General features: G+C 41.5%; 1 protein-coding gene across 1 annotated transcript in view; it reads left to right on the forward strand.

Moving 5' to 3' along the window:
- The window catches only part of LOC128460288 (1-phosphatidylinositol 4,5-bisphosphate phosphodiesterase beta-1), a 105,162-nt gene that overhangs the window by 33,135 nt on the left and 50,224 nt on the right, over positions 1 to 21,803 (forward strand). The gene's annotated exons all lie outside the window — the stretch shown is intronic.

The following is a 21,803-nucleotide window of genomic DNA, read 5'->3' on the forward strand; positions in this document are numbered from 1 at the left end:
TTTTCTATCTGGAACACTAACTGTCAAGGAATTTTGCACATCCTGGTACAATTACAAAAACAAATTATTTTCTCACATTTAATTTCCCAGGATTATTATTCAAATAATCTGCATTCGTATAATATAGCCCCACAAAATAATGCTTTATACAGCGTGTGGACCCAGTCAATCTTCAGTTTGACGCGGTGCCGCAGGAGAAGCAGGTGGGGGTCGCGCACTGCTGCTCTATCTTGGGAGTGAGTAATGATGGAATGAGCACAATAACACTGAGAGGATTCATGCATTTCTAAACAGCTTTGCAGAGTGATGCTACCCAGGGAGGAGACATGGCCACGTGACAGGTAAGATGGTCGAAGCATTGGAAATCCATTACTGGGAGATGGAGCGGTGATGCACCCTGGGCATTGTAATGGGAGCACCAGTGAGACACAGTGTCTGAGGAGTTGATGAGATGAGGAGAAGCAGGGAAGGAGGGAAGGCGTGGGGGTTGCAGACAATGTGGAGGGGAGAGGAAAGAAAGCAGAGAGAGACGAGAAGGAAAAGGCAAGGAGGGGTGTTTCTTTTGCAGGACTGCAGGAGGTGAGGAAAGGATGAGAGGAATGAAAGGAGTGAGATAAAACGTGAGGTCAAAGGAAGATGTCGGGGGGGAGCACAGATTATAGCAGGCGTTTGTAGCTTGAAGTGGACAGCACTTTTGGAGGCTTCCTCCTCAAGCATTTCTCCTTCACATGCCTTAAGGAACTTGTCTGAATGGTCACTGCACTTGTTAACTTTAGCTTTATAGAAATGCAGAAAGGCTGAAACATTTTTGCAGAATTCTTCTTCTGCCATTCACCCATTCATACACACAGTGGCAATTTGATGTTCAGTATCTTGCCCAACTGGGATCGAACCGCTGTATCTTCTGGTTGGTTGACAACCTGCTCTTTCTCCGGAGCTATAGCCGCACTATTGGAACTGTTGAAAAACATAATCGTAATTTAAACAAAAGAAATTCCAAAACACAACTGTTTTGTTGTGTGCCATGTACAGTAAGTGTACTGTAAGTGCTTTAAAATACACAATAATGTGTATATCATGGTAAAGTAGCATTTAGAGCAGCATGATTAAAAGTGGTGAAAATCAATGAAAGTGTTCAATATTAGGTTGGATCAGTTTACTCCGTTCAGGGTTGCATCTAAGTCCATGACAGGGTAACATAAGGAGAAAGCAGATCCAAAGACAAATTAATTCATTCTTCCAAAGTTCAAACTTTGACTCTGCATGTGGAATCACTTTTATTTATATTTATAAGCCCTTGACTGTTCAAAGCTTGTACTGCTCCCGCTGCTCCTACTCGAGGGCTCTCAGCAGCTTAATTCATTCAAGCAAGTTAAGGAAAAACCAACACACTTTCCAAGATGAGATGAGATGGTGGACCCGCAATGACAAGTTGCTTAAAAAGCCTCGGAAGTGCTTTCACTGTGCCACTCCAGAGTCCTGCGTCTCGGCCGAGTAATGTCGTCATCCTCGGATTGAGATGGGCTCCAGATGAAAAGGCTGGTTTGACTGGCCTCTGCAGCTCGAGTTACTCCACATTGTCTTTGAGTGGTATTCAAATTTGAGTTCTGAGCGTCATTGAGAATTGGAGCACGCCGCTGTGCTCTGGATCTGGCTCAGTGCAGCGTGTGGGGGCGGTTCGTCTGACCTGTGATGAACTTACGCCACCCTGCCCACAGGCTCCAGCTACCCAGTTATGATTCATGCATTTTCCCTGTTAGGACACACATATACACACAAAACACAAATACTTTTATTAGAGAGCAATGCTCATCACTATGTGCACATTGAGCGCACAATATATGCACACTGCATAGATACAAATCCCCCACATACGCTGCTGAGGATGACAAAGCACAACATGAGCAGAGCCCTTTGTTCTAGACTGCTCAGGCTAATGTTGCTAATTAGCATGTGTCCACCTCATCATCATTCAGGCTGATTAGACTGGCAACCTTCGTTTTGACGGGTGGCTCCAGAAACAGATCCCACACCGTCAGGTCTGTTGTGCAAAGTGAAGCGCTAATAATCATCCTCTTCATATGTCCATGAATAGCTGCACAGTTTTCCATATTCAAAGCAGAGAATAAGAGATGTAGAATCCACAAAACACGTTGCTACCTAGTCTGTGATCAACTTTGGTAACCAGGAAGTGTTGTCCCTGTCTATTTGGCCCTGGTGTTTGTTTTCAGGGGGATGCACATGGATGTTTCTTTTCTCTATTTTTCGTTTAGATTATTTGGTATTTAGTAATTCATCTTTAAATGTTAGAAAAAGCCAATTTCACTTATTGAAATGCAAGTTTCCAGACAGAATACAATGACACCTTCCTTATTTTAAATACTTAACAATTGAAACCTAATAAATATTCCACTGATTTATGCTGATATGCTTCACCTCAATACTTATAACTTGTAAAATGTTGTCTGAAATAAAGACAAATACTTTATCTGGATCGATTATGATGTTAAACAGTTCCTAATCTTAAATCATTTCATTTAATGCAAACATAATTTAACTGCAAAATGTATTCTTCATTTTATACGGTAGTGGCAGCAAGTGTACTTTGAACATGGGAATAGAACTGTAGAAAAAGGCAGCTAGAAGGCAGACCTTAAACTTTAATCAACAGTTCATTGTTCTTTTAAATACACTTAAGTGTACTGGTTTACATGTGTTAAAGCCCCTGGCTCCTCTAGCCGGCCCCACTGTTCCAAACCAACCTTTAATGTTGTCTCTTAAATTAGCCGATTAGCTTGTTCCTGCACAGCATGTTCCCTCTGCTCTCCACCAACCAAACCGTTAAACCAACAACATCTCTGCACTTTTGCAGAGCGACTAACATATTCAGCACTCTGCACACACTGCGAAAGGGCATAATTTAACACTATCTCTCTGTCTGTCTGCCTCTCCCTCAGAAATTGTTCTTAGCGGAGCGGGTAAAAGGAAAATGTAATCAGCATCTCATCATGTTGCTTACAGTAGGTGTCTGTCGGACAAATTGTCTGCATCTCTTAGACTGCCAAACGGATATCTGTCTTGTAATGCCCTGCGTCTGCACACTGCCTGCGTTGTTCAGGCTGCAATACACATCTTGAATTGAAAAAATTGATTCAGTGTTGTGTACAGCAGACTTCATTCTCTAATCTTTTCATTTTTTTAATTTTAGAAATAAGACATCAAGCACAGCTGCTGGTTACACTGTAGGAGGGCAGACTGCAGTAACTTAATCCGGCTCTAGCGTGTGCCGCTGATTATGTTGTTGTGTTTGTTAAACAAGACACGAGGAATGCATAGTTTATCCATCCCTTGATGCTTGACTGAGGGAAGTGGCTGTAGTGAGTTCACACGGTCACACACAGGCAGAGAATATTTTCACAGTTGTAGTATCGCTGAATTTCTCACATTCACCTGTATGTGTGCCCGTGGAGGCTTTAACAAAAGGTTTCATCTCAATCTATTGAGACGGGAGAAAACTGATTTCTGGAGTGTCGTCCCAGAGGATGGTTTACAAAGGTAGACTGTCTGGACAGATTCAGACACTGGTATCAGCGGAGACACATATGATTATCACTCACAACTGCATGGTAACCACAACTGTGCAGCTACAGTATCTAGGTGGAACACCAAATGAAGGACATGAGTCATTTGAAAGTTTATTAGAGCTCGAGCATGGTAGATTTTATGGGTCCTGTGCACGAGTGTAGCAGAATGGCTCTATTGTGGGCCCTTAAGACTCAAAACCCCCAGCCGTGTTGTTTAGATAATGAATTAACATGTGATAGATTTGTGGAAATGTAGAGAGTAGAATCAATACTACATTGTTTATTGTGAGGTGAGAGGAAGCAGCAAACGGCCGTTGCAGTCTGGGTTCGCAACGGAGCGCACTGCTGCTAAATACAGAGCCGCCTGTGTGTCCCCAGCAGTGTAACAGGATCTGGGAGAGGCCGGCAGACCATTATCACCACCGTTCTGTCTGGCCAACAAAGTCAGCTAAAGCTCTATCTCCACCAGCAGTAAGTGCTTAACAGCTCCTCCGAGTTCAAAGAAAGCTACTGAAGGGTTTAGATCTGCCCTCTGTTAATACCGTTTTTCTATGCATTGAAATCAGCCATGTTATCAGCTTTTTAACTGCTGTAATTACATAGATAGTGACCATGAAGCAGAGCATGCACTATCAATGTCCTGGCGTTTCTTTCTGGCTTCGTGAACAAGTGCCTTTGAAGAGTTTTTGATGCCACATCGTTAAAATACATTACAGTGTTTGGAATACAAGGCACAACGCACAAGCTCGGGAAAGACAATTAAAATATGAAAATAAATTCAATAGTAACAGATTTTTTAAAAACATTTTGTGCATCATCTGTGCTATCAGCATTTGAGGAAGGACTGGGTCACAGTAAGGGCTCCAGCTGCGAGACAGCTCTTCAGATGCATCGATGTAAGATCGGCTGACCCCTCGATACAAGATTGAAAGCTGAGGAAGCATCTAAATATGAGGTAACATGAGTTCATTATGCTTGGTATTCTGTGCGCTGTGCTGCACATTGTATACAGTCGATACACGTGTCTGCACTTGACAGACAGTCAAAATATATGACCTATACTGATGTGCGAAACTTTGCTGCACGGTCTACGGCGTCTGTCATTCAGGGTTTTGCTTTACAGCGGGAGAGATTCTTCAAAACAAACAAAAGTTAAAATTTAATATTAATATTACTCACCAACTATAACCTAATAATAGCTTTGAAATGTAATAAGATGCATCCAACCGCCTCAGCTGGTGTTGACATTCTGACACGCAATATTTATAGCAAGTTCAGTTGAGCCTTGTTTCAGCTGAGTTAAAGATTGATTTTCACAATGTGTGTTTGTGTGTGTGTTTTTACTCTTTCACAGTGATGTAATAGTGTCTGCACGAGCTTGTGTTGTAGACACAGCCCTGTAATATATGTGCAAACCCCTACATCCATCGTATCGCCCACGTCCCAGGGAGACGAATTGTAATTCAAGCCGCGTTCTCACCTGCTGAATTCGATCCCCTGCATTCGAAGAGAAATAATAGTTGATCCTTGCTTAGAGGCCGAAATTCAGGGATTAGAGTTAACCTATGATATTTAGACAAATGCAGATGGGCAGCACATCCTGCTCATACTGATAGCCTGTAGATTCTTGTCGCTGGTTAGGGACTGTGTCTGTGTGCTTGTATGCACCACTTTTTGTTTCAATACCATCCTTGTGAGGACTTTTTTGAGGGTCTTCACAAATTCAATGGGCTGTTTGAGGGTTGAGACTTGGTTTTCGTGTTAGGTTTATAATTTGGTTTAGGTTAGTGTTACGGTAAGGGTTTGGGAATGATTGTGTCCACAACTATAGAGAGACGTGGTGTGTATGACCTTCAGCCGGTGAGACATCCGCCACTGAAGCAGAGATGATAGCCAGAAGCTAGCGAGTGGGTCACGCAAAAGTGATTTAGTAGCAGTGTGTGATTATGTGTTTTGAGGGCATGGTGCGTATTTTTTGAAAGTGTGGCATGTTCTTGCTAGCTTTTCCATGATGACCAACCCAAGCTAAAAAGTAGACAAATGAATTGAAATACCAAATATCCTCAGCATCTTTTTCATTTTTCATTTGGTCTGTGAACTAAGCACTCAGCATCAAGAGTTAACGGGTTAATATTTTCTAATGATTAATCACCTAATTGAGGAGATTAATCAATACTGATTCTAGTAATTAGTTTCAGCCCTAAACTGAATGAAAGCCTATCTCAAAACCCAAGGATATCCAGTTTGCTATTACAGAAGAATAAGATTACCAGTAAATATTCACATTTGAGACAAAAATTGATGCGGTAGAGTGGAGGAAACCTCTACAGTGCAACCAACTAAATGAAAACAGGGAGATATTTATTCAAAGTCATTGTGGATGAGTGCAAGTTGTAAAATGTGGCTCCTTTTGTCTTCCCCAGGGAGCTCTGCTTAGCGACATTTTAGTGCACAGAGGCATGAAACTTTGTCACTTGACAGGTCTGGAGAGAGAACTCCCACACGCTCCCGTTTTAGACAGGATTCACGCACAAATGCACACAACACTCAAACACAATAATGCTCATCACTCTTTGTGTTATGGTGGCCGATGAAATAAACATGCCATCACAACTTCTAGGATTGTACCATCTCCTTCCCTGCTGGTCTCTCCCTCTTCTTCAGTCTCGCACTCTCAATCAAATAGTCCATTCAGTCAGTGCCAATATGTGAAGAAGAGTTGGATACTGTAGCGACTGACTATCGTTTTCATCAGCAGGATTGGCCGCAGGGCAAATGGCAGCATGCAGTAGGAGGTGATTAAAGTAAACGGTTATATGGACTCATTGATTTTCATAAGAGAAACGTCAACACTGTTTGTTATCACAGACGAGCAATTGATCAGTGTCACCCATTGATGGAACCTCCTGGCGAGCAGCGGAGGTAGAGAATGAGAAAGGTTGCAGAGACCAAAAAAAAGGAGCAAGGAGAAGGTTAGCTTGATGATACCTGATAGGTTTGGGTTTGATTCTTCAGTCAATTACTTAGGCTCTCCCTGCACACAGATGAATTCCCCTGGTGCAAAGCAGGCCATCTCATTACTGCTCATGGAGAAATCGAAGGTGATGCCTACTCTCTCTCTCCGGACTACCTCAGAAGCTGCGCCTGTTCCCCGCTATCACAAGACCGAGCTGCTGTGGCTGAGATGGATGGGGAAGAGAATGAATGAATGAATGAACAAACAGATGAAATGGAAACTGCGCAGTGATGAACAGAGCGGGCTGTGTCAGCACAGAGGGAGAATTACCAGAATGGGTCCAGAGATCACTATCTTGGTGAAAAGGCCAAAAGGAGCACAATGGTGCACCTGTGCAGGTAAAGCCCCTTCCTTTAGCAGGACCCCAGATGTAATGTCTCAAAGAATGTACCCAGGAAAGGAGAAGTTCTTCCTGAATCTGTGGATACTTTGTCTTTGAAGTGATGAGAACAAAAGACAGAACAAAGGATATGAATTTGATTTCCTTCTTTATGGATCGGCCAAAAGCTTCATAAACAAGCTGTAACATCCAATAATATATGACATTCACAATATTGTATCTGTTTCTCAGTTGTCCCCGTTATTGTATTACGTTAAGTCAACTCAGTGCACCGTGCGTCGTGTCAAATAAATTGAAAGAGAAGATCATTGGTTACATGTAATTACAAAGTCTCATTAAATTATGGAGCATTTCAGATATACAAGAACAGGAGAGGAAGACAAAAGCAGCGTTAAACAGACCAACAAACACAATGGGAGAAGTGTTAAAGGTGGATAAGATAGTAAATTGACCGAAAGCCATTAAAAAAGTGAATGTGACAATACACGGTACATATACAGGTTGTATCGATAGATGCTTCAGTTGTACCATGGGAAAGAATATCACAATTTTGCTGCCTCCTTCCTGAAACACAAAAATACTCAAATTTATCCATGTGGAAACAAAATAATTGCTGGACTGTTGCCGCGGGATGACCTCCCTTTTCTTTAGTCACTGTGCCGGTTTCAGTCTAATCCAGTGGCACTTGGCACTTGTCTCCAAGTCACTTGATGCCCCCAGTGAAATCAGATGTGACATTTTGTTAACCCAGCAAAGGTCGTCCCACTGGAACTGGAGCTGATCAAATAAGAATGGGTCAAGGCGAGAGCTCACAGACGTGAGAAGAGGGCTGCTGCCAGCAGAAAGTCACTTTGTGTTTAGTTTGTGAAGAGAAATTGGTGCTAACACAGACACCCATTTTCATTGCTCCAGGCAGAGAAAGGTCATACCACACTTAAATGTACAAAGAAGTAGAAGTGTACCCACACATCTTTGACCTGATTTTAAATGGATGTTTCAAAAGAGGATTATTTTTATAATAATTTTTCATTTATTGTTTTTTTGCCACCAATCATTGTACCGTTTGTTGGTGCAGGTGGACAGGTGTTTACTGTAGAGTCAACCTACAGTAATTGGTACCTAAGAGTGATTGTGACACCTCTTTGTCATTTAATTAGGGTGGTTGTTTTCCTACTCAACACTAATATGTGGATTATTTTTAAATAATAAAGGACCTCTGTGTAGCTTTGGTTGGGAAGGGGAAAGGTCGTAGAAACAGAAAGCCAATGTTGCCAAAGTGCTGACTGAGCTGGTTTCTAAAAGAAGGTTCTATCTTAATCTATAGAGATTGACCCTACTTCTCACTTGATTTATAACGTCAGTAAACAATCATTAGTTGTCTCCATTGTTTTACTCCAAGTGTTCTCCATTACAGCATGATGTTAATTTTGTAAATAATGCTCCCATTTGTAATTAAATAGGTAATAAGGCACAGTATGTGTTAGGGCTTAGATATTGTGTCTTCAGCTTCCTCAAGCTCTCAGTCAGGCTCATCCCCCGACTCATACAAATATCGGTATAACTGGTTTAACAAAAAAGAGATGACACTGGCAAAAATGCCAAACCTAAGGTTTCCAGTTAACAAACCAATGGGTGACGTCATGGTGGGTTGCTGAATAAGCCACTGAAAGGTTACTTTTAATAGTATTACTATCAACTTATCCCAATCTAAATTTAGCTCTTCTTCCATGCAGTACAATCAGTGAGTCTCTGTCGATAAACCAGTTGCTCTTTTCCTTTTATCAAGCATGAATCCCAATCAATACCATCATAACATGCTGCTGTTTGACATCCTTGAGTAGACTATTGAGGACTGCCTGTGAAGGACTGGCGTGTTGTTATTTTTTTGTGTGTAAAATGACGTTGTATTTATTCAGTAGTTCTAGCATATCTGTAAATCCCTGCATATCGGTGGAAATATCTTTTCCAGTCAAAAACATGCTTGGCAAACATGGAATTATATTATGTGGACAGATTCAGTGGCTTTCACACTCTCTCTATACACATGCGAACAAACACGCTCATATACTGCCCACCTTGCAGGTGAGTATGGAAGTGTAATGACTGGTCTGAGGGGCCTGTTACCATGGAAACCACACAGAGAAGATGATGTACACAGAGCTAAAGGTGCTCTGACACATGGTATCTTCTTGCCATTTGACAGGTGAGCATAGGAAGGATCACACCAGCCACTGATTAACTCTCTTCTCTTCTCTTCTCTTCTCTTCTCTTCTCTTCTCTTCTCTTCTCTTCTCTTCTCTTCTCTTCTTTTCTCTTCTCTTCTCTTCTCTTCTCTGTCTCGGTATTTTGGCTAAAAAGCGTCAGTCTGGCCGTGAAGGGAGTTTGTTAATCTGCAATAATTGGAGCTGCATTTGTCGAAATCTGTTCTGCCTTTTTCTCAAAGTGGAACAAGAGATACATTTTCTCTGCAAGACTGAACACTTGATTCTGTTTCAACGAATGTGACACTTAAATGCTTGTTCTTCAAATATTCCTCAACCTGCAGTAAGCCATTTGATGGAGTGGGCGATTTGAAGCTCCACTGGCACAGCTTCAGAACCATTTTCATAGTAAAAGATTTTTGGAGAAATCAATCTGCCTTCAAAAAGTTGATGATTTTGGAAGCAAGTATCTCAAATGATTCATAACTTTAATTTAAAACTCTGATTTGCCTTACTATCCTAATGATCTGGATGCTAATGGAGCAGTGCTAATGAACCAATGCTAACGATCATTTCAATCTCCAGATATTTAATTTTGGAAAACAGACTCTGCAATTGCTGAGTTAAATAAACTTCCAGACATGGCTGCAGGCGACAGTGAGTGTCTCCTCTTTCATCTCTAATTTGTTCAGCTTTAATTGGGGTGATCGATATCTCCTCCAAGTTTCCCACCTTCCTGTTATCATCCATCTGTTCATAACATAAAACACAGTGTGGAGGACTTATGAGAGAAGCTCTTGGTAATTCGATTAATTGCAAACTCGGTCACACTAGTCAGCTCCTAACACTATTAATTACATAGGTGAGACTGGTGGACGTGCTGCACATTGGTTGGCTTGTGTGATTGTTTCTGCGGCTGGAGCTTCTGTAAATCTGTGCAATAGATTTGTGAGTGGGTGGGTGACTGTGTGTGTGTGTGTGTGTATTTTTGGGACCCTTCTAAAGGCAAAGAAGTAAAGAGACAGATGACCTTTCTCACTCCCTGCAAAAATCCCCTCTGAGCACGCAGGCACGCCAAAGACTTAATTGGTTTTCGATAGTAAATCTAGGGAGGGTTAGTAAAGAAAATGTCTGATTCTTAATGCTGCAGCTCCAGAAACCACGAAGCTCTCCAAAACTATTTATTGTCCAAAAGACATAGCTAATGGACGTAGAATATTCATTTTTATCTCTTTTCCCTCACTTGTTTTTCTCCAAGGAATGATGTAGGGGATTAACTAAGAAAATGGGTGCTTTTTTCTCTTTAAATTTATCTTTAGAAGTTGTTTTGCGTTTGTTATCGCCATTTTTCTTTGGCCCGAAAACTAGCTTTCATTCTGGACACCCCTTTGTTTGGTAGCTGACAGACCCCATAAGATGAACACTTACTAGAGATGCCCACAACACACTAATCAGTTATTGTCGTCAATTGTACATTCCTATTTTCTTAAAAGCAGGTGAAAATTCTGTGGATGTGCCGCTTACATTGCTGATTACAAACGTAACTGTACCAGCTTTTAACTGCATTTCATTGCCTTTCAAACATTGGCCTTTGTTCAAATTTGATGTTGAATTCGGCCAAGCCATTAGCATTAGGGAGACCATGATTATTCAGAATAAACTCCGGCCAAGGCCTTCTGAATAAAACAGATGGAATAATTTTATGTTACTGATGTAATGTAATGGAACTATGGAGAGATTTGTCTAAGCACAAGCTATTCAGCTCAAACACCTACACACTCTGCCGTAGGAAGCATTACATTATATGAAGCATCTGGCAGGTATTGACCTTGAGTAAAATCCAATGGGCAAGGTCAGTAAATACCGCCATGTGTTCCGTGTTCCCATTTGTTGTCTGTATATTGATGGGTTTTTTTTTTCATCGACACTCATAGAATGTGAAGCACTAGTAATTAAGTTCAGCAAACATGATGCCGTTTTTTTATACACGCTCTTCTTTGGTTGACAAACAGTGTATAAGAGGATAGATGTCTGGATTGATTTGGTTGAAATAGTTTGGCTCAGCATGGTAGACTGACATTGTTGGAGAAAGAAAAGGCAAGATTATGTTTGGCCTGCTTCTCGCAAGTATCTGTTGTGACAGTAAACAGTTACTATGTCCCTTTTGATTAGATTAATGTGCCAGTAAAATGTGTGTGTGGTTACTGAACTGACACAAATTAACACATAGGTTTCTCCATGTTCCTATTACATTATGTTGTCAAATTTCGAGACTGAATAAGAGGATTAACTAACACAATCTTTTTTTTAAAGGACAACCAAGGAAAAGTAGCAGTGGAAGCTGAGAATTTTGCTCTTTTCCTCTTTTTTCTTGCTCAAAGACAAACAAATCCCCAAAAGTGTTAAGCACTGTAAGGAAAGAATTGCAATTCAAAGGTTACCCTGATAGTTACGTAAGGTTGTCTTTCGTGTTTACAGAGAACAGACGTTTTGTTCACACACATCGTCTGTTCTACCATTAGAAATTGAGACTGAGCTAATTAAGCTTAGAGGTGCCATAGGTGTCTGTTGCCTCGTTCATTGAGCAATCTCAAACTGATAATCTTCTTTCACCAAATCAAAGAAACCAATCAGATACGGAGGCTGGTTCTGTTTGGAGTGTCGATGTCTGTCATATGTTTCATCAACACCGTGGGATCTTGAAATGGGCTGTCCCCAGATCACTGTCAGCTCGGTGCTAGCTCAAACATCAACGATGGGATTAAATGGCCATTTGAATATTGTTAAATATCCAAGGACTTGTTTAAACATTCGGTAATCCTTTGTTGGCAGATCGTTTGAGTACACAGATGCCTAACCAAATGGGGCGTTATGCGAGGGTGGTAGGTGGCTGGCATAGTCCAGCCTGGCAGATGGTCTGGGGATGTCGGGAAAGTAGGCCCCCTGTGTCACGGCGAAGCTAATAATGGCAAAAGGCTAAATGATGACTACAGACAGAGGATAAATCACAATTATCACTCCATGATGCTTAACAAGCATCCCTAAATGTTTGAACAGGGACTTGGAGACCCAATTAAGGCTGTTATGTCACCTAGTACAATGTTACTCTATATGTGAAACAGTGTGTGAGCTGACAGCATGGTGCTAAACAACTGTTTTCTTTTTGTTCTTTTTTCTTTGTAACCTCCTCACTGTGATAACATTCTAAAGATATTGTTCTGCTGTGATTTCAAAGAACGATGGCATGACAACCAATTGCTGTGTTGTAACAGTGGGTATGTCCTAGGAGACTTACCTTACAGGCCTGCATGAACGCTTCATGAGTGTAATTTTTTTTTGTGAAGAAAGAGTTTCCAGTTTGAGATGTATAAAGCCATCTTAAGTGGTCAAAAGACCATGCTGCCTGTATATAATTATTAGACAATGTTAAAACAAGAAAAGCTCATAATGTATGGGTTAACTTGTCTGCAGGACACTGGCTGTACACGTCTTGTTTCTGTACTGTCCTGGTTTATTCGATACATCTCCCCTCCTGTGCATCAATCGTAGTGGATCGGACAAGGCTTCGTCTCTGGATGGAGAAAGCCAGGTCTTTGTGTATGTCTCCATCAGTAAAAAGACTGAGCACAGCTTCACTTTTATTTTATACACCACGTCGACTACTTCTGATGCTACACAGCCCTCCCCTTCAGTCTTCCGGGAATGTCCCCCAATAAACCCAATTGGTTCTGGTCAGAATTATTAAAGATGTCATTGGGGCTGGAATCTGCTTCATGTCCTCTACGCAGTAAGGAGCCCTGCAGATTTGAGTGTTTTGGAGGGAGGGAGGGAGGAAAGGAAGGAGGGCATACACAGCTAGAGGGGGAGGGCATATGCTGGCTCCTTACAGCAACAGTAGCGGCAGAGGATCTACAGCCTGAATACACTGTGCCAACAGGGACTTGTATAAATTATTTACTTCTGAACCTCATTGTGGACATTTCCCTTGCAGGGCCTCTCTCCATTGGGCTCCTGGCTCTTGGGGGCCGGAGCAGGGTGCCAGAGGGAAGACCGGGGGCTGGAAGTAGCCTTCTTTCCAAACAGCTTGATGCATTGTGTGTCTGTGCGGGCTGCTTTGATGAGAGGTTGGTTTTGAAAGGGGTGCAGAAAGCGAAATTGGTCTTCATCTTAGAAACAGTGGGAAGGATAAAAAGTCATCTCCCTGAAAAGCCTGTTGGCTTCAAAGTGATGGTTGTTTGTGTTATGTCCGATTTGATAAATCATTTGTCCTTTTGGAAGCTGTGTCACTTTTCTCAGGTTTCCTTGAGAAGTCACACATCAGATTTTCACGGTAGCAGGGCTTTGTCATCCATTGTTCCACCAGTTTGTAATTGTGTGATTCAGACTTCCTTCTCCAATTGAGAATGTGTCAACTTTTTTGTTTGATTATTACTGAAAACTGAATGCCTTATTGAGGGTAAGGGAGGTAAGAGCTCAAGGTCACTTGGATAATTCATTAGATAAAAATTCCATGTCTTGTCTCAGGAATCGACAGAAATTTGGATGCATGTTCGACCAGTATTGACTGATTCTGTTCCGTGTCGATCTTAGTTCCTATGTCTTTGTGTGGATATATTTGCATCTGTGCCTTCCTGGACACATGGTTATGCAGCCTACATATGTGGATGCACTGTACTGATTGTTTTTCTGGGCAGTAAGCAATTTCTCCACATTTCCAGGAGTCTGTTCGCACTAAATTACGACCTCTACATGACTACAGGATAATTACTGTAGTTATGTACCTGCCGGTTTCCGGTGGCCAGGGGCTGTTTTTAGTGCCACTCGTGAAAGACTGCCACTTGATGGACAGCTTGAGCTGAATGGGGTTCATCCACCTCACAAACTGATGCAAATGAGTCACAGTAAGTGTGGGTGGGAGTAATGACCAGGATACCTGTGGCACGCTGAGATGGAAAAAATAATTTTATTCGGCACAAGGAGGAAATATCCAGCACGATTTGAGTGGATACTTTGAGGGATTGAGGGATTTATCTTAAAAGCTCTCAACATTTGGACCAAATCATGGTTATGTCTTCGTCCTTGTCCGTTTCTTTGGATGGTGTTTTTGTTTGTTTGTCAGCTGGATTGCACAAATCTACTGAACAGATTTCCACAAAGCTTGGTACGGGACAAGGGTTAAGAAAGAACTCTAAATATCGGACAAAAGACATTTTTACAGATTTCCCAGAGAATAATACCTAAAAAAAGATCATTTATTTTTAGGAGAGAGAGATATCTAAAAGTGTTTGTTATTTGGTGCAGCTTGATAGAACTTGAGAGGGACTTTGGGGCCTGGGCAGATGTATGAGCTCTAGTGAGTGCCATTCTAGATTTGATGTTGTAAATCATTGTATTACACAATGCACTTGTCATGCTTTACCTTCAACCCAACGAGCCGTGTCTTTGATTTGATTGCCAGCTCAACTATTTGGCTTGTGTGCTCCAAAGACCCCAGTATTGTTGGGTCCTTGTTCTAATGAGAAGTGCTGAGCTGGTGCGTCACAGAGGTTGATTATTTTTCTCCTGCTGAAGTCTATCTGAGGTCAGCTCCCTTCTGTCGGTGCCTCAGACTTCCTCTCTCTGCCTGATGTGAGTGCAGCCAGCTAGAGTGCATGCCAGGTAGACTTCTTCCACCTCATCAAACCTGCCCCTTGCCGCTTCAGTCTCCCTGTCTTTCCTTCACAGTGGTTCACACACAGCGTGAATCGTCCTCTTGCTTCTTTTTTTTTACTCCTGACCGTCTCTTCCCCCAGACGCGGACCTACCACAAGATGGGTCCGCATGCTCAAGTAAATGAAAAATTTACAACACCGTTTTGCCACCTTACCCAGGACATGTGCCCTTGTACGAGATTATTATGCAGGTTACCTTTACCAGGAGTTGAGGTGCAAAGGGACTCTGTGACTCTGTATAGTTATCCTTGTGTCCTGCCCTCCAAGCTTTTATGTTCCCTGTTAATCCATGCTGACAGTCAGCTTCCTTCCAGTTCTCCCATACCCTCTGTTACTGATCCATCTGTTATCAAAGTCTGCTTTTGGCCATTAATGGCAGAATAATCTTGTATTCTCTGACGACATGTCAAGGTGTTAGGGTGAGTGATCATTTGGTGTCTCTGAACAAGCTCTGTAAGATTCAGTCAGCCGTTAAATAACTCTATTATCTATAAAGAAGTCATTCTGCACAGGATAACAACCTTTTGCCCTTCATGTGGCTTGAAAACAGAAATAAAACACATGGTTGAAACCTGCTATCGTGACAAGGGACGTTATTTTTAAATCATGATAAATTATAAAAGCAGTGATGTTGCTAAATACGTGTCCTGCGTCCCTGACACGTTCAAATCCAAAGGGCGGAGTAAATTCAATATCCATGCGTCTCAGGGACGAAGAACAATACATTGTGATCAACAAACTTGTTTTAAAAATCACAGTAACCAGCTTAATAAAGAAAAATACATATAAATGCAGCTGCAGTGGATAAAATGTACTATATTTGTCTTCTAAATCATTGTACTAGCTGTCTCAAATTTGCTGGTGTATGAGGGTCATATTACAACTGTAGTATAGTCCCTGCTCCTCATATGGTTGTCATTTTACCCTGCTGCCCGAACAGATTTGTCGACAAGATTGTCTAATTTCATCCTGTTTCTGGGGCGTCCTTCTCATGAAATGCATACCGTCAAGATGTGCAGTCAATAGAGTTTGTTTTGTTATTTGTCTTATGGAAAGATTGTCTTCATCTTGACCATTAAATGAAGAATGCTTGTCTGGCATATGGACACTACTTCAAATCAATGAAGTGAGGTGAAATGACAATATAGCCATTTTGAAGCACTGAAGACATATATTCCGGTCATGTTGTGGTAATTGATGAGGTATTCTATTGTACGTGGTTCACACACGTGCAAACACAGAGGAACAGACTTATTTCAGCTTGGGAGATTCAATACTGAGAAAAGAAAACACGTGGCAGAGGAAACGTCAGAAGCAGTGAGAGCTCCTCCGTGGCCGACTCTTTGTGACAGCGTCCATTGAATGACACTTAAATCGGATGACTTAGTTTTCGAGGGGTCCGCACATTTGCAGCCTAAGTCTGTCAAGCATCCCTTATTTTTTCCCCTCAATAGCACAGCGACCTGAATGAGATGTCAAGAATTTTTTATATACAGCGAGGCAGATTAAATTAGGATTTTCTTCAGTTTTCTGGCCCTGGGTTGCTAAGCACAGCTGTCATCATCCTTCAGACAGCAGTTTTAGTTAGCTGTAATGCTGTGATAGTTAGCAGGTGTCTACTTTTCAGACATCCTCAAAATCATGTGTAGTTGCATATGTTTTGCTCCAATAATCATTGTTTTTTAATTCAAAATTAAGTAAAGTGTACAGATGTTTTTGTTATTATTGTTATTATGTTATTGTCATCAGGATCTTCACACTGGACATAATGTGATTGCTGTATCGATACATCAGGCACACCTTAATTTATGAATATTCTTCATCCTACATTTTTGCCTGAAGTGTGTATGAGTCCAGCTGCCCTGAAGGCAAATCTCAGATTTGATAAGTCTCATGAGTAAGAAGAAGTTTGTTCATCCCATGATTAGATTTTTCATGACAAAATGAGACATATAGTTCTCTTTCAAAAATCCCACTTTGCCCTTTCCCCCCTTAAAGTCACTTCCACTGTGTGTCACGAGATTATTAGCATCGGGTGTGAATGCTAGGCCACTTCCTGGAGACATTGAAATGGGGCCCTGTCAGCACAAGTTATGGCTGAAGTGTTGGTATTTTGGAAATGGTGTGGTATGTGCTCTCCATCTCCACTCCGTCCATCCCTCCATCCCCTCATTTCATGTCTCACTGCTTGTGGGGGGGTAATGAATTGCCCCTTTTGAGGAGCTGGAATGAGGGATTGTCAAAGTCTATACCAGCTTTCAACCTCCTCCTGTGCAATTCCTTAACCTGCGCTGACGACACATCACCGCTGGCAAATATACTCCACTGGGGAGCTAATGATGAGCTAAAGCTCTGAAATCCTGTCCCACTAATCAGGATATTATTTGTTACTTAAATTCCCTTCTTAACGATTATACCATTCAATCAAACACATGCAATATGAAAAGGAAATATTCAGTTAAAGACGTTGAAGATCTTCTCAAAATAATAGAACATGAATCACTTTTCAGCTCTCACACTCTTGAACCCACAAGGTCTATGCTTACTGATGCCTCACTGATATACAGTTGCCAGTATCACAGGCCTGTATTGCAGGAATGTAATATTCTTTACATGCAACAAACCCAGATGGCTTAAATGAAAAGGTGTCATTTAAAAAAAATTGTATTAGGTGTGTTTCTTTCAACCAGTAGAAAACACCTTCTCATGATTTTTTTACGATTACAGGACATGCACACATTAGGCCGAATGTGCACATTTGATTTTATACTGTGGTCAATGATGCATCACCTGACAGCTGACTGATGAAGCGCTGACCTTTTACTCCCCGCCTTGTGGGCAATTCTCTGCTTCATGAAACTGTGCAGTCTGCATGCACTGACACTTGACTGTTCAAATGAATTATGACTATGTGGGAGAATAATAAAAAGCACCAGAGAGACAGTGAGCCTTGCTGATGAGGGGATGAGAGGAGGATGCAGATGGAGGTAGAATGAGGCAAACGATGCCCCCACCATCACACACTATCACTTGATCCCTCTCTGATTCCCTCGCACCTTCTCCTACTCCCGTTCATTATCTTTGATCGTGTTTACAATGCAGTTGTTTGTGGCTTATTCTTTGTCAACATCCATCCAGGTTCACCGCCGGCTTGGTAAGTTTGTGAGGCACTTTTCAAGCTGCAGAAGTTTACAATTTTAAACTGTACAGCTGTAATGGGAGCAGACAGCTCTCCCGTCCTCGTATGAAAGGCTTCAGTTATCGAGGCTGAATCAAACAGGCTGTTTGATCAGCAGAAACGCTTTAAAGAACTGAACTACATGGTGTCCCCCCCCCCTGTAGCAGAAATGCTCCATACTGTTGTTCCCCCACTGTGAGGGTGTGAAGTGCAACATTTCTTTTCTTCCCTGCAGAATTGAAGATTTCTTTGTTTGTATGTCTGTCGTGTATATCGGTGTGTGTGTGTGAGTTTGTGCTAGCAACTACAATCATTTTGGCTGCTGGGCGATTTATCTAGAACCTATCCTTTGAAAGATCCTCTTGCACATTTTTCAGACTTTCTTTTTTTCTTTTTTTGCCTTACATTAAAATATGTATGCATTGCAGTTGTGGTGCACTGTATAGTGACACTCTATCTTAGTATATAGCTCATGTAGTTGTTAAGGGCCATGCATCATGCATAGCATATCATTTTTTAGAGCAAATGATAGAGAACGTGTGTGTGCGAATAGATAAAAAAAGCCAATTTCTTTAGTGTCCTCTGTGTGTCTATTGTGCATGTAGGTTGTAGCTTGCAGTATCCATATGCTTGAAGAATGTCATGTCCTGTTTTGTGACTGCATAGATTAACGTATTTGTGCATGCATGCGTGTCGATGATTAGAAAGGCCATTTGCAGGAAATGGCTCGAAGAGAAAGATGGGGCCCTTTGTTCTAATGGGATCAGTGTTTTCGGCGCTTTCTGTCTGTGTAAGTCATGATGTGGCTAATGTTTTAAACATGCTCTGCGGATGTAGCCTGACCCTCTTAAATAAATGACTGCATCGCCAGGAGAGGGAGTCGTCTCGGGATTAGCTTTGCTGTGGGTGAAATGCTCGGCGTGCTCTTGTGTGACTCATACAGGCTGATAGACAACAAAGGATGTGTAGCAGCAAAAGGCATCCGTTCACAAACACACACACACACAAACACACACACACACAAACACACACACACACACACACACACACACACACACACACACACACACACACACACACACACACACACACACACACACATTACTTGTGGTTCCATGGGATTGAGAGGACCATAATAAGGAATTCATGAGGAACGTGTAGAAATGTGAGGTCAGAGAGGGCAGTACATTGTAGATGATGGCATTTCAAGTGTTGAAGAAGCCGGGGTCATGTTCTCAAATGAGGGGATGATGGTGCATGAGATGGACTGGTGAGTTGGAGCTAAACTGCTAGGCAAAACTTTGGATTTACCAGTTGATCTAAGCTCCAACCCTCACCTGTCATCACCAGCTCTGTGTAGTGACTAATAGAATGAGGTTGCCAATAGAAATTGCTAAATTAATATATAAATATGCATATAATTAAATATTTCTTCTATTCCCTTATATAGCTAAAAACACACTTCTACTATGTTTCTCAAGCATCCTTTTGTTTAAGAACTGCAGAAGCCTTAAAATATGTAGTGTGAACTGAGACAAGCTTCACACTCTGACAAGGTCAACTCAAGTGCAGCGTTCCTCAAGAAACCAAAGCAAATGTATTTTTCAACGAACTGTGCTGTGAACTGTAATTCTTGTGAGAGCTCGTCCATTAAATCGGGAAAAAAACAAACCTCTTCACATGCGACCTCTGAAGAAACCTGAACATCCATTTGTACACCAGCAGCACCTTCTCTGAACTCAGCACTGTTCGCCTATTAAAGTATCTGTCCGTGACACCTAATCAATTATTTCAACTGCCTCAGCACATTTTTTTTTTTATTTCAAGAGAGGTCCTTGATAATAAAAAAAAAAAATATTTCCACTACTTCTTCCACTTGTCCAAACTAGAAAATCATCGGCTCCTTTTGTGAAGAAGCATCATCTGTTCGGCACAAGCACAGTTTGCATATTTCAAATTCTGCTGCTGGATCCTCGTGGTTAATGCGAGAACTCCAGATTTATGATGTCCCATCATCACAGCGCATTCAGCTCTGCGTGCATTGATCACAGTTTCAGATTTATAGTTTGAAAACTGTGATGCAGTATATTAAAGTCAAGCATTGAGTGGCGTCTGTGTAGGTAGATGGTTCGTCATCAATCATTCATGTTGACATTTCCCTTGATCTGATGTCCCTCTGCTGTGTGTTTATGCACACACATATGACTGTTTGTGCAATCTTATGTACTCTGCTGTGATTTTTCTTGAGAACAGTTTTATGCTTCTCTGCTCTCTTGTGTGTGTGTGTGTGTGTGTGTGTGTGTGTGTGTCTGTGTGTGTGTCTGTGTGTGTGTGTGAGTGTTAGTGTATTTACAATTGTGTGACCAGGTCCAAGGTTTATGCGAGAGGGTGTTTGAGTTAAGACAGGTACCCCGCTGCAGGTGTTAAAGACTCGAGGTATGTCTCGCCTCTCTTTGCCAATCTCAATCCCTTTCCTTGTGCCCAGCAGAGTGTGACACGGTGTGAGTGCATGGCTGGTGACAGATACAGCCTTGTGACAAACTTAAAAGCAGGAAGAGGAAGTCTGTATTACTTCAGGCTGCGGCTCCACCTGAATGCTAAGTGTCCGAGGAGAGTTCTCGTACTGACACAGTGCAGTTGCTGGCATGCCTGAGCAAACACATGCTCACAAGTCTGGATACACACTACGTGACACACTTTGTATACACTGTGTGGAAACAGTTGACATTCACATCAGCGGTCCACAGCTATGTTGTCGAAGGGCTCTGAGCTTGAGAAGTGAAGTTTGTTGTGAATACATTTCTTATGAAAACTAGAATGATACTTTAGACAACTTTTTTCACAATATAAACAAGACTAAAACTAGAATGGCACTCAGTAGAGGAATACCCTCGCCAAGGCTCAGCAGTCCTCTTATATTATATCAAATTACAAACAAAGTTTTACACACTCTGTGCCAGATTTTTTTTCATCAAGATCCATGAATTCCCTGGGAAGACTGACATGGACATTAAAAAAAACCTCACCATGTTAAAAAATTTGGATCTTTCTTGGACTGTATCCTGTCCTTCCACCAAGTTAATGGAAATCGTTCCAGTATTTCAAGAATAATGGCAACGGCGGGCCAATAGACATGTTTTAGTGCAAAGCCTTATTCATCAAGCGTAATGCAACTGTGGCTCTGATTAGTAGCATCAAACAATTTCCACATCCACATATATTATACATTATATTTTTATGGTTACATTACTATTAATAAGACACACCTTCTAATGATTAGTGTTTGTCAAGGATTGTATCTGTCTTGGACATGAATTGTTCTTTGAAGAAACAGATACAACATTCTACAAAATCCAGTTGCCCGATGACTTACTGCTCTGCAGTGAGCAGAACGTAGCTGCAGTGATGCTGGGCTAGCAGGAAGAACTGTACTAAATTACATTAGCGAGAGTGGTTCTGTTGAAACCGACAGTTTGGAAACGCTAACTGGATTTACTGAGGTGATTCAGTGTGTGCTACCGCAGAGCAGGGACATGGACGCCATGCGAGAGACGCCGGTAACCACGGTAACTCCACACAAAGATGGTGACAGACTTAGAAACATGAAAATACACTGTAGAATGAGGACACAAATTAGATTAACATGTTACTGATGAAAACAAGACGGAAATGTGAAAGCTAATACACAAGTTCATCAAAAGAATGAAACTTAAGTCTAAATTAATCTTTTATAGAAAATATCCTCTCACTTCAACCACACCATAATTTCCAAA

The sequence above is a fragment of the Pleuronectes platessa genome, chromosome 17 (assembly GCF_947347685.1).
Source record: "Pleuronectes platessa chromosome 17, fPlePla1.1, whole genome shotgun sequence".
NCBI lineage: Eukaryota > Metazoa > Chordata > Actinopteri > Pleuronectiformes > Pleuronectidae > Pleuronectes > Pleuronectes platessa.